General features: G+C 42.3%; 1 long non-coding RNA gene across 1 annotated transcript; it reads right to left on the bottom strand.

Moving 5' to 3' along the window:
* Positions 1 to 1560: 1560 nt before the first annotated feature.
* LOC144178069 (uncharacterized) lies at positions 1561 to 8458 on the bottom strand. The gene is made up of 3 exons (XR_013323932.1): positions 8226 to 8458; positions 4124 to 4331; positions 1561 to 1667 (listed from the first exon to the last, which is right to left on the bottom strand). It is a non-coding gene; the product is annotated as an uncharacterized LOC144178069 (long non-coding RNA).
* Between the last annotated feature and the right edge of the window lie 2695 nt (positions 8459 to 11153).

The following is an 11153-nucleotide window of genomic DNA, read 5'->3' as shown; positions in this document are numbered from 1 at the left end:
GCAAAAAAAGGAGTGAACAGAGACTAAGTCGCGGGTTTTATAAACCATTTATAGGAAATCCTACCAAACATAACAAATTGCGAAACAATAACATGGTAAAGACCACAAGGACCACCTTTCAATGATGTCGAGATACGTATTCTCGTAGGAAATAAAAACATAAAGTATTTGGTGTATTGACATACCACTTGGTGTATTCACATACCATTTGGTGTATTCACATACAAAACAAAAACAAATTTGTCTCGAAGTGCGATAGTGCTTTCTAAACAAGTGATGTATTTCAGAAAATTGTGTAAATTTGTAATACTCACACCTCAGACAATAGAACAGCACACCGTGTATCGGTGCATTCAGCTGGTAACGTCTATTAAACAGCGGAGCTGATTAAGCTTTAGTTTTGTCAATGCGACGTGTTAATAGAAAACTATCATAATCAACGAGGGGAACAGGGCCTAAAGTCTCTGCCTTGCGGTTGATAGAAAACGACGGTAATGATGGTGGTTGTGCTGTAAAAGTGTGAGCGAAAATTGCGACGAGGCAAGCAGCCCCCGAGCAGGTCGTGGGAGTGCGCGCATCAAGAAAACAACCCTTCCGCTGTTCGGAATCAAGCCTGGCACTTTCCGTTACAAAACAGGTGTGTATTCGATTGCGCAATGGTCGCATTCGGGGCGCTGAGTATTTCGTTTTGTTTTGTAGCGCGGGCGTTTGGTTTGGACTTCTACTAAGTAGTATGTATATAATAATTTAGGAAGGTGTATTGTGTGCTTAGATTTAACTCATATTGCGAGAAGAAAGCTTCGCTCTTTGATCATATATCTCTTAACAATAGGGCAACCTTCACAAAAGTCAAGTTAAAGCGAGTGAAGACCACTCGCCCCGCTGGTGTCTCAGCCTTCGCATTTAGATTGTGAAGGTGGGAGAAATATTTTAGTTTGAGTTTTGTTGGGTGAGTACCCCTCTTGACGGGGAGAACGCCTAAGACAGAAATACAATGTTCCTTTGGAATTTGCCTAAATTTAATATCGATAGCCATTTATGTTGATAAAAGTACACTGTGCTCTCCCCGGTTGTTTACACAGTAAAAACAGGTGCGTGTTTTCCAAGGACTTTCTAAGTGGAACCTGGTTTGGCACACCTGTACGCATGGTAAGCGCAGCTAGGCGATATAGGCGAAAAAAGCCCTAGTGAATAACTAACGTAGATTCATTGCAAATGCATCCTCGCTGAGGTTTGTGTTTGACAAATAAGAAAAGCTGAAGAAAATGATACGAACGCACGAACACACACGCTGTGCTGTACATTTTATTTTTTTACGTGCACAGACAGCAGCTAAGAATTAGCTGACTAAACAATGTCGAACCAAATGTTACGACACCAAAATTATACAAATTTAGATTTGTCAACTAGGATTGCAAAGAAGAAACCTGAAGGGGCTGTGAAACTAAAAACTTTCTCTTTTCTCTTGCGATTTTACACTTTCTTTAATTTTTTGTAGCCTAAACATCGTAGATCGCATATTCTTTGCACAAATATCAAATCTGCAAGATTATAACCTACTTTCACTGAAAGTAGTTTGGATGGCACCTTCATAACTTCATCTGCATCTTCATGCTCGCAAACAATTGCATCGCAATCCAATTCTTTCATCCAGTCAATGAGAAAATCTGCAAAAAATGTGCATAGCCGTGAAACGTGCCTTACATAACTGCCTTATATTAACCACGTGGATGCCACAACCTCAAATTTGATTTGATAGTTGCATTTGTACAGTGTAGGGAAAACTCACACAACAAACATTACGTACGTGTGATGAAAGATAGAAGCAATTCAAGTAAAAAAAGGCCGCTTGAAGATGATTCAGACCAAACCACATGTCCTTCGTTTTATGCAGTCGTCATGAGTAATTCTCGCTCTCGTAGTGCATCAAATCTTTTGTAAATCACATAAATGCACACGGACAGTTATCACGCAATAAAATTCCATTGGCCTTAACGTAGTGTAGTAAATTGAATATATAATCAAGGCGAGGTATACCTATAGCATGCGGAGGCTACCGAAACACCTTTATTCATCTTTCACGCTGTTACCTCATGCGACCTGTGTTCGGGCTCGAATCGAAATATAGTACTAGTTTTCTTGCGCTTGTTCAAGGCGTCCTAGTAATGTGTATTCAAAGTTTTCAAGCACACATCTTGGTCTAGCACACTACAAATGCTGTATACATAAAATACCGACGTAGGAACGTCATTCTGGGTAGTACTACGGTCTTGCATTAGTCGTTACAAGCTCATAAGCCCAACTATCTATGGTGTGGGTGTGGGTAGAAAGGCTACTCAAAGATGGATTACATATGTTCCACAAACGTTTTAAATAGCGAAAACGGGGTGTTTATAACAAACTTTTTACACTAAGAAAAATGTTGGTGATTCAGTAGACACCACTACAATAATATAGGCTTTCAGATAAACGGCAGTAGCGGGAACCTACACTGCTTTGTGTGGGACATTGTATGAAATAACAGTCGCAATAATCTGTAATCTCGTTTCGCGGAAGCTAAAAATTAGAAAGTTGTCGTCAGAGAAGACACCATCTCCTGATTTGATATTACAAGCAGGCTGTGTATTGAAGTCGTCCGAGATCTTGATTAAGGGGAGTCAGGAATGCCGATCAATTAAACGCACTACGGCAACTTGATACCGCTAAGAAATGTCGCAACTTGATGTCGCTTAATGTCACTGTCGTAGATATCGCTTGTTAGGACACCTTCAAAAGTATTGCAAAGTATTTGTGTAACCACAGTCACAAATATACCTGTTAGTGCAAAGCAAAGTTTGAACCATTCATTGACATGCCAAAAAAATGTCCATCCTTCAGCCTGGATTATCTCATACCATGGTAAGTGAATTCTTTTGCCTATAATTAAAATTTCAAAAGAGATATCGCAACCAGAAGAAATTGATCAAGCTTACAGTAACTGCTTAACGTTGCCTTATACTCTATAGTGCTAACCACGAGGCCGCCTCTGACAATAAAATTATAGTGTACAACCCGCGCGTACTTCCAGAGGGGAACGAAAGACCAAAAATTTAGTGACTTTTTAGGAGATCGCAGAAAATCTTACGTCATCCCGAGAGACTAAGCAATGAATACCTATGCAAGTAACCCTTGAGGATTTTAGACAGCAGTCCTGGATTGGAAATCAAGCAAGGCCCGGTTTCGTTATACGGAAGATTGATAACCGGGGCTAATGGATGTAACCGAATTGCTTCCAAAAAACGTCATTCCATGTAGTAAAAGGTAAAAAACAGGAAGTAGGGATGGACGCTGCAAGTAAGGTGGTAACATGGGTCTAGTGTACGATATTTTTCTCGGGTTTGTAAAAAATATGTTGATAATGGTGGTTGTGCTGCTGTTCTTAGATGTAAAGAGGGCCATGTACATATGTTCCCATCAATGCACCATCAATCACTGCATTTTTACTCACGCACAGTTTATGGTGTTGTGCAGTAAAGTTGTACTGCTGCATTTAGAGTTTGCGCTAAACCAGCTGTGTCCTAGGTCACTCACATTAGCAACTCGGTGGCGGTATCACAAGAAATCGCTTTAGCATGACCACAAACTAAGAAGCCTTATCGTATGTGCCGCAGGTTCACCTTCCTGTATAGCAGCCCCTGCACCACCTACTTGCAAAACCACAGATTTATTCAAGACACTTTTTGCCTGTTTTACACCTTAACGTGTGTGGTCGCCTTCCTGTAAGACCAGGTCATGTAAGACAATAAAATTTGACGTTGATTCTACAAAATCACAAACGTTGCCGTTTGCGACGCATACAAGCTACCACGTAAGCGCCATGAAGGAATAAGTAAACTACAAGTCCCCTAATCCTGCGCCAAAAAACAAGGTAGTGTCATAAAGAGTCTTGAAGCGAGACTATGAGAAGCGATGCGACAGCGATTTCGTTCCAATCGACCCCTGGACAGTAAACAGGTGGTTCCGTAATGTTGGCAGCTTCCCATTTTTTGCAACGATTGTGGTCGATCCTGAGCACCAACCGATAAAATACGCCCGCAATCAATCACCAAGCGTATGCAAACACTGCCACCAGCATTTCACTTACCAGCTGAGAATCCTGGGTAGTTATAGATGAATAGAACATTGGAACACGCTGCCCCCACAACAAGCGAGAGCAACTCTGAACGGTTGCGGAGCAAGAGCAAAATCTTTTGACCCGCTCCAAGGCTCAAGCTCGCCAACGCTGCTTGCACCAACACGACCTCTTCTGCCACATCCCCATAGGTTTTCTCCTCGTGCCTTGTGCCATTGATCTGAAACCAGGCCACAAAGACGCACCGAAACAATTCACTGCAGTGAAATGTTTAAAATTTGCAAACAAAAGATTCCCGTTGACAATGGCCTGAACTACCTATCATACTATTTGCCGCTGCAACATGGCGGCATTAAACATTAGTTAAGAGCCCGATACTAAAATGCGTTTTGACTGTTTGGACGTCGTTTACAAACTGCCTTGGCAACGGGCACTGAGCCCCACGGCATATGGCTGGTTCTCTGAAAGATGTAAAACGCTACCCTATAAAAAGTCCCATCAATTGAAATAAACACAAATAACAAGGGAAGGCATCGCATTTACTTACGCTATTTCCTGCGCTTTATACTACCACGGGGTAGTTCACTTTTTGACCCAGGAAATTACTGTAGAATGATGCTACGGCGTCTTCCAAATAGCGTGTAGTTAGCGCTGGGTATGGACGCGGGATGTGTAAAACAATTATCCTGCTACGGAATTGATGGTACATTGAAAATAGGGCTCAACTTAGCAGCTCAACAAGCAGTTGTTAAAAACCTGATGCCCACAAATATCTGAATATGTCCGTTGGTCGTATCACTGTTCTCTGCACCCCTGCCGTGCATATTGCTTTTTTTTGGTACCTGCTTAGACAGTCCGCCATCAGCCCGCCGTTAGCACACCTGGGTGACAGATTACTCAAGTATTAAAAACCATGGCTTGTATGTCATGCACTGGCTTCACAGAAACAACGAAGCTCCTAACGTTGAGCGAGAAAATTTATTGCGGTTTGTAGTATCTACCCTTCTCTGGTCATCACTGCAAAAATAACCTGCGGGCATACATTCCAAACCAGGTGCTAAGCCTGGAGTGAGAAGCTGGGCCTAAAGGACCCTACATTTCTTTTTGTACCGTCCAAAATAAACCACATGAACACACAAACACATCAGGGACTGAGCCTCCTAGCTAAGATGAACTGCCTACGTGTAGGAGCAGAACCTGCTAGGTTTGATGAAGGTCTGAAAACCGGATAAATGAGGACGCTCGAAGGAAGAAGCTCGATTCGTATGACACGGCCGAGGCCAGAAACTCTGGTAAGTACCAGAACGTGGTATGGCGTGATTCCAAGGTTTGTTTTAGATGATATAATAGCGGTTTATAAGTGGTAGTTGCTTCCTGAATGCCTTATTTATTCACATTGAAGAAATGCTTACAAAATTTAGACTCTTTCCTTGAGCTTTGCTGTATATCTATTCTTTGAGTTCGATGTCAGTTAAGTGAGATACAAAAGTAACTGTGGAACGTATGGGTTACGAAAAGAGGTAATGGTTTTTCGTGGAATAATTATGTTGCAACCAGAGGCTCTGGTTCTTTTAAATTCAAGCAGACTACTTGGTACATTTTTACACTGTTCCACCAGATTTCATGCTCTAAGTAACAGCGAATATATCAGATAAAGGTGTAGAGACGCAAAGAAACTTCGCACGAAGCGCCAGTATATCTTCGGCTGCAATCCACAGCTTATGCCATTCCGGAAGCCCCCGGCTCCAGTTGACGGACGCGCCTGGCGTTGCACGCCTATATGTCACCACGTGGGAACTGCGTTAAGTAAGTCTGTGGGCGCTTCCGCGTAGTCAGGACAAGGAGTCCTTAAAACTCTTTACGTACGATATGTACAGAGCAAGGTGGTACCTACGTAGTGGCTATACGATTGGAAACTGCGGCATATCCTCCTCCATTTACGTTACCTGTTGCCGTCCCCAGCTCTGCATGGTGTACAAAAATACGTGAAGGATTCACGTCATTTGCTAGCGCAGATCATTCACTGAAAATGAAATAAGTGTCTTCTACTATGCTGCTAATACGCTTTTTTTTTAATTTCCCCTAAATGACAATAGTGCTATTTCATGATTGGAATACCCCTTCACGCAAAACGTGGTCATTTTTGAAGCAATAACGGAATTTGTTGCAAGAATTCAGGTGCGGACATGTTCACTTTCATGAACACATTGATGTCGGTCGAGAAGTATTATAACCTAATTCTCGGCTTCTAGGAGAGGTGTAGGGCTAAGAGAACACCTGGTGTGTTAATTTTGGCGCATTTTAAAACCAATTTGTAATGTCCGCATTTCTGGAGCACCATACGCAAACTTAATACCACCTGCGGCATCACATTCGCACGCTGTCAAGCGCGGTGTGATGATGTCTAAGACATTGTTATTTGGCTCGCATCGATTACGTTGTTGTAGCTTCCAGAAATGGTAACCATTATTCATACTTCCTGTAAAATAAATATCAATTGAAGTAATTTTTGCCTCTAAACTAGCCATGAGCCTATATTGTTTTCTTGCTGCGTGCGTGTGCTTTTCTGTGAACGCGTGTCTGTAGGTGCGTAAATTTTGATCGTGGTATATTATCCTAAAGGCACAATAACATATAGAGAAAGTATAAAATTAGGAGGTTAATGGTTGGTAGACACCTAAGCCCCTAATACCAGCTTTTTTTCCGGGCTTTGTTAGTGAAATAACAAACATCTGGGATAGTTTTCTGCAAGATGAAAGGCGCCAGTTTGCATTTAGGGCACAACGCTTTAATTAGCAGGGTCAAGTTTTCTACTTCCACAAATTTTTCATGATTTTAACTGCCCCGTATCTTGATCCTCTTTCTTTGCGGCGGTTTAAAAGACAAATTTGTTTTCATATTTGGCTCTTGAAAATCTCCATCCGCGCTACAATTGCAATAGAGAAGAAACGCAAGACTGCATCCGGTCAAAATATATTACTGGAAGAAACCCTCGCCATTTCAATCCTGAGAAGGTCACTATCGCCCAACTTTTTATTTCATAATTTGCTTAGGAACAGTAAATACGAGGCAACGCTTCCCCAAAACACACTTGGCTATTTCAAATCCGTTTGGGCCATCCAGCTAGAGCACTTAACAAACCATGTGCGCGCATGTTATTATAAAACGTCACAGTTTTTAACACATTAGAAATGGGCGATATTTTCTTATCTGGACAAGGAAACATGCGCTCATTCAACTCCTTGGTACTCGCAGAAAAAAATATTAGATAGTGTCTTCCCTACACACATTGAAATTTCGAGCACACTTACGGGAGTTACATATATTTATTTATTTATTTATTTATTTATTTATTTATTTATTTATTTATTTATTTATTTGTTTATTTTTTATTCATTTATTATACCTCCAAGGCCCCTGTACAGGGGCTTTAAATGAGGTGTGGGCATACAAAAATAATGTGGTTGAAAGTCTGTATAGAATTTCTTCAATGGCTTCGTGAAAACGGATGGGACTGGAGTGGACCATGGCGTTGGCGGGAAGATCATTTCAGTCTTTCTCGGGTATTATAAAAACAAATTATGATGGGCAAAGGTGAGCGTCTTTCCTGCATAAACGTGAGTGGGAGGTGGAGGCAGCCAGAGTGAAGATGTAGTTGTTTAATGACGTTCGGAGCTGTTCGAGAATGATAGAACTTATAAAACAAGCAGAGGCGCCTAACTTTGCGCCTAGTTTCGAGTGGAGGAAGGTTAGCTTCGTTTTTTAGATTAGTGCCGCTCCTGTGATAGGAGTAGTCCGAAAAAATAAACCTTGCCGCGCGGTTTTGTACAGATTCAAGTGTATTAGATAAGTGTGAACCCTTAGATAAGTTTAGATAAGTTTTAGATTGTATAATATTACGTAAGTTTAGATATCTAAGCAGGACGAGAACACATTCTTATAATTTACATTTCACGGGAAAGAGGGCCTGCGTACTGCAGCAATAAGAACACAGCCATTAAAACTGGTAGATGCATGGTTAATTAACCCTGAATATTACCCTCCTGACTACAAACGCGTGAAGTTTTTTTCAGGATGCTTAAAAACACTCTGTTGTCTTCAGCCAAATGCTCACCCATTTTGAAAGTAAGTTCTTCCGCAAATGATCCAGGATAAAGCCACCAAAATTCTGTTGACTGTTGAACAAGTTTTCGCTGTCGGTTATTGGACTTTTAAGCACAGACATCTGGAAAACAAAGCAGGGTGACGAAAATGTTTAAATCGTTCTTTGAGGTGAGGAGTACGATGGCAACTTTTGGTACACTTCCACACTTCTGAGCTCTCACCGAAATTTTGTCAAACCTCCATAAGTGAGTATGCATTTTCCGTGGTCAGGAGGCGTGATTCCAAACGCTTCGCTGCAGAGAGCATTCACGTGAAATGTGTGACGTCACTGCCAGTGCTATTCTTTTCTGCGCCCTGTGAAAGGAACCCACTGTTGGGGCTCTGTGGCCTCGATGTAGAGTACTAGTACTGGCGCTGACGGCTTGGGTTTGAGCCCCTGCAAATCTCAGTTTTTTTTTTCACATTGCTTAACTTTTTCTCTATACGTAATTTTTTCTAAACCCAATCTACGTGATGTTTTTTGTTAATTATAGTGGTTTGTTATGTTTTAGGTCGCTTTAGGTTTGGGGCGCAGCCAATGACGACGTTTAATTACCGTTCTGTATTGCGCAAACAAACATGTCACGTTGGTGCTCTGTGCAGCGAAGTGTTTGGAAATACGCCGTCAGGTGTCCTGTGTTAGCCATCTGTGGATATTTAGGTTCTCGATCCGCAGCGCAAAAAGTCTCGAGGCAAGCGGCCTTCTCATCACGCATGCGGTCGTCCCTGTGGCCGACGCATCCCTCCGTCTGAACCGGCGCACTTCTAAGACGGACTATTATACTAACTCCTAGCGCACTCCAATGAGAAACGCATAGCCTTATATATTGCGCGGAGCCGTAACTAGCGAGCCACGTGAGCCATGTGATTGCGATGGCAAAAGAGTTGCCACTATTGCGTCGGATGCCGGTGTTTCCTTGGCAATCTTAACCCGTCTACACAAGTAGGTATGCTTGTCTCAAAAAAAAAAAAAAAAACGGGAGCTGGGGACGCTGTGTGGTCGCTGCGTGGCAAACACAAGCGAGCGCTGGGCACGTTTTTGGTTTTTTACCCACCCGGCTGCTTCCACGTGGCACGCGCTCACGTGCAACCGGCATTTTTGTGGTATTTTTAACTTCTGACTGAAAAAACAAAGCTTTCTTAAACAGGTTTGTTGTGAAAGTAGTTTTAAATTTGTTTCAAGCACGAAGTCCTCTGTAGAGTTCTTACGCTTAATATATTTGGCTGAACACAGCGGGCATTTTGTGCGATTGTTCGCTGTTGAAGGGTTTTCAAAGCGCAGATATGTTTTTTTAAAGAAAGGTCAACGGTTCGTGCGACTGATTTTCACAGGAAACGCTTTTGCAGATAACACGTCTGTCTTTACGTTTGTTATTTCCTCTTCGTCCCAGGAGTTGGTTGTAGTGTATAATAGAGATAATAAAAAAAGGTCGTCATATAAAGGTAAGACACATGTTGAAGGGTAAACCGCCCACGCTATAGTTGGGCTATGAAAAGTGCCGTTTCCGTTGTCTGTAAAAAACCTGTTACTATCAGGGGATTCCCAGGTGTGCGGCCAACTTTACGGACAAGCGTATCCTGACGATCTCCTTGCATGGAAAGCTATCGCTGTGGCTATATCCCGCCGCTTCCCTTACATGAGCAGTTCAGCGTTGTGCCACATAGCCGCTGCTGTGCGTATTGCATAAACATATTACGGATTTTGCTGAAGCCAATGGAATGAAAAACTGTATAACTAACTATATTGCAGCTGCTAAGTTTGTAGGATTCGATATACATAGATAAATCGGGCACCACCTGACCCAGACTTCAAACGACGTAGGCACTCAGGCAAAATAAACCCACGAATAAAAAAATGTGCCGATCAAATTCATACAGATGCAATGAGGTAGCGAGTTGGGTGAGTTGGAAGATTCCCATCATAGCCAGGGGAAAGGAAAACGAAAAAAAAGTACGCGTGTCACAAGCGCTTGTGTCGTGCCTACATTTGTCCGGCTTTTGTTTACCTTCAGGCGGTACCTTCAGTCGTAAAAAAGCGAGGTTTTAGGAGCCTATAATAGGCACTGAGAAGTGCCACTTAGGCACATATCGGCAACAACTACTGCCGTTTAGGCACGTACAGGCTCAATTCGCATTTACTTGAGCAAACTCTTTCACGACGAATTTTGGACTTGCAGTAAACCCAGTGTACAAGTCGTGTTAGCGGTAAGTAATTTTATTTTCGGAAAAAAAGCCGCACAAGAGTTCCGTAAATGCACGGGAATTCGACAAGAAACGAAAGCCTTAAATACCATGACAAACCGACCCATTTCCATGAGTGGGTGCTTCAAGTTGTATGTCGTTTCAGTAGATAATTCTGCCCGGAAAAACAACGCTCAACGCCCGCTGAATGTGTGGAAGCGTTCTTGTACACACGGGCTGATTACATCGGGAAAATATAATGTTTGCGGCTCAGAAGTTTCGGCATTTCTTTTAGCACAGGGAATCCAGGAATTTTATGTCAGACAGGAATGGCTCTATCTGCAACTGGTCCTTCGGGGATGATGGGGGATCATTCTGGGGCATTCAAAAGAGCTTAGCATTCTTAGTCACCGTGGAGCTCAAGCTATCGTTTCTGGAAATGCTTTCTTCTAACAGTATGTAATAAGCAAATGAATGTGCCAAGTCGCACCAAAGTATAGCTTCTTGTAAATAAATTGGGCGGCGACGCTTTTGTCGACTGCAGAGTGGGTAATACCACCGGCGAGTGTTCTTGTAGACATTGTCCGCCCTTAGCCGAGTTTTGGAGAGGTAACAACGGGCTCTCATGCAAGAGGCACAATCTGTAACTGATTTTTTAAGACACAACCTCGCAGCAAAGAAAGATCCTAACTGCAACTATTTATTCATTGGCAGAGAA

Source organism: Haemaphysalis longicornis, unplaced genomic scaffold (genome assembly GCF_048455015.1).
Source record: "Haemaphysalis longicornis isolate Haplotype H1 unplaced genomic scaffold, Haemaphysalis longicornis Haplotype H1 scaffold_4, whole genome shotgun sequence".
Taxonomy (NCBI): Eukaryota; Metazoa; Arthropoda; class Arachnida; order Ixodida; family Ixodidae; genus Haemaphysalis; species Haemaphysalis longicornis.
Note: the sequence above shows the minus strand (reverse complement) of the source record. Positions and strands in the feature narration are given on the sequence as shown.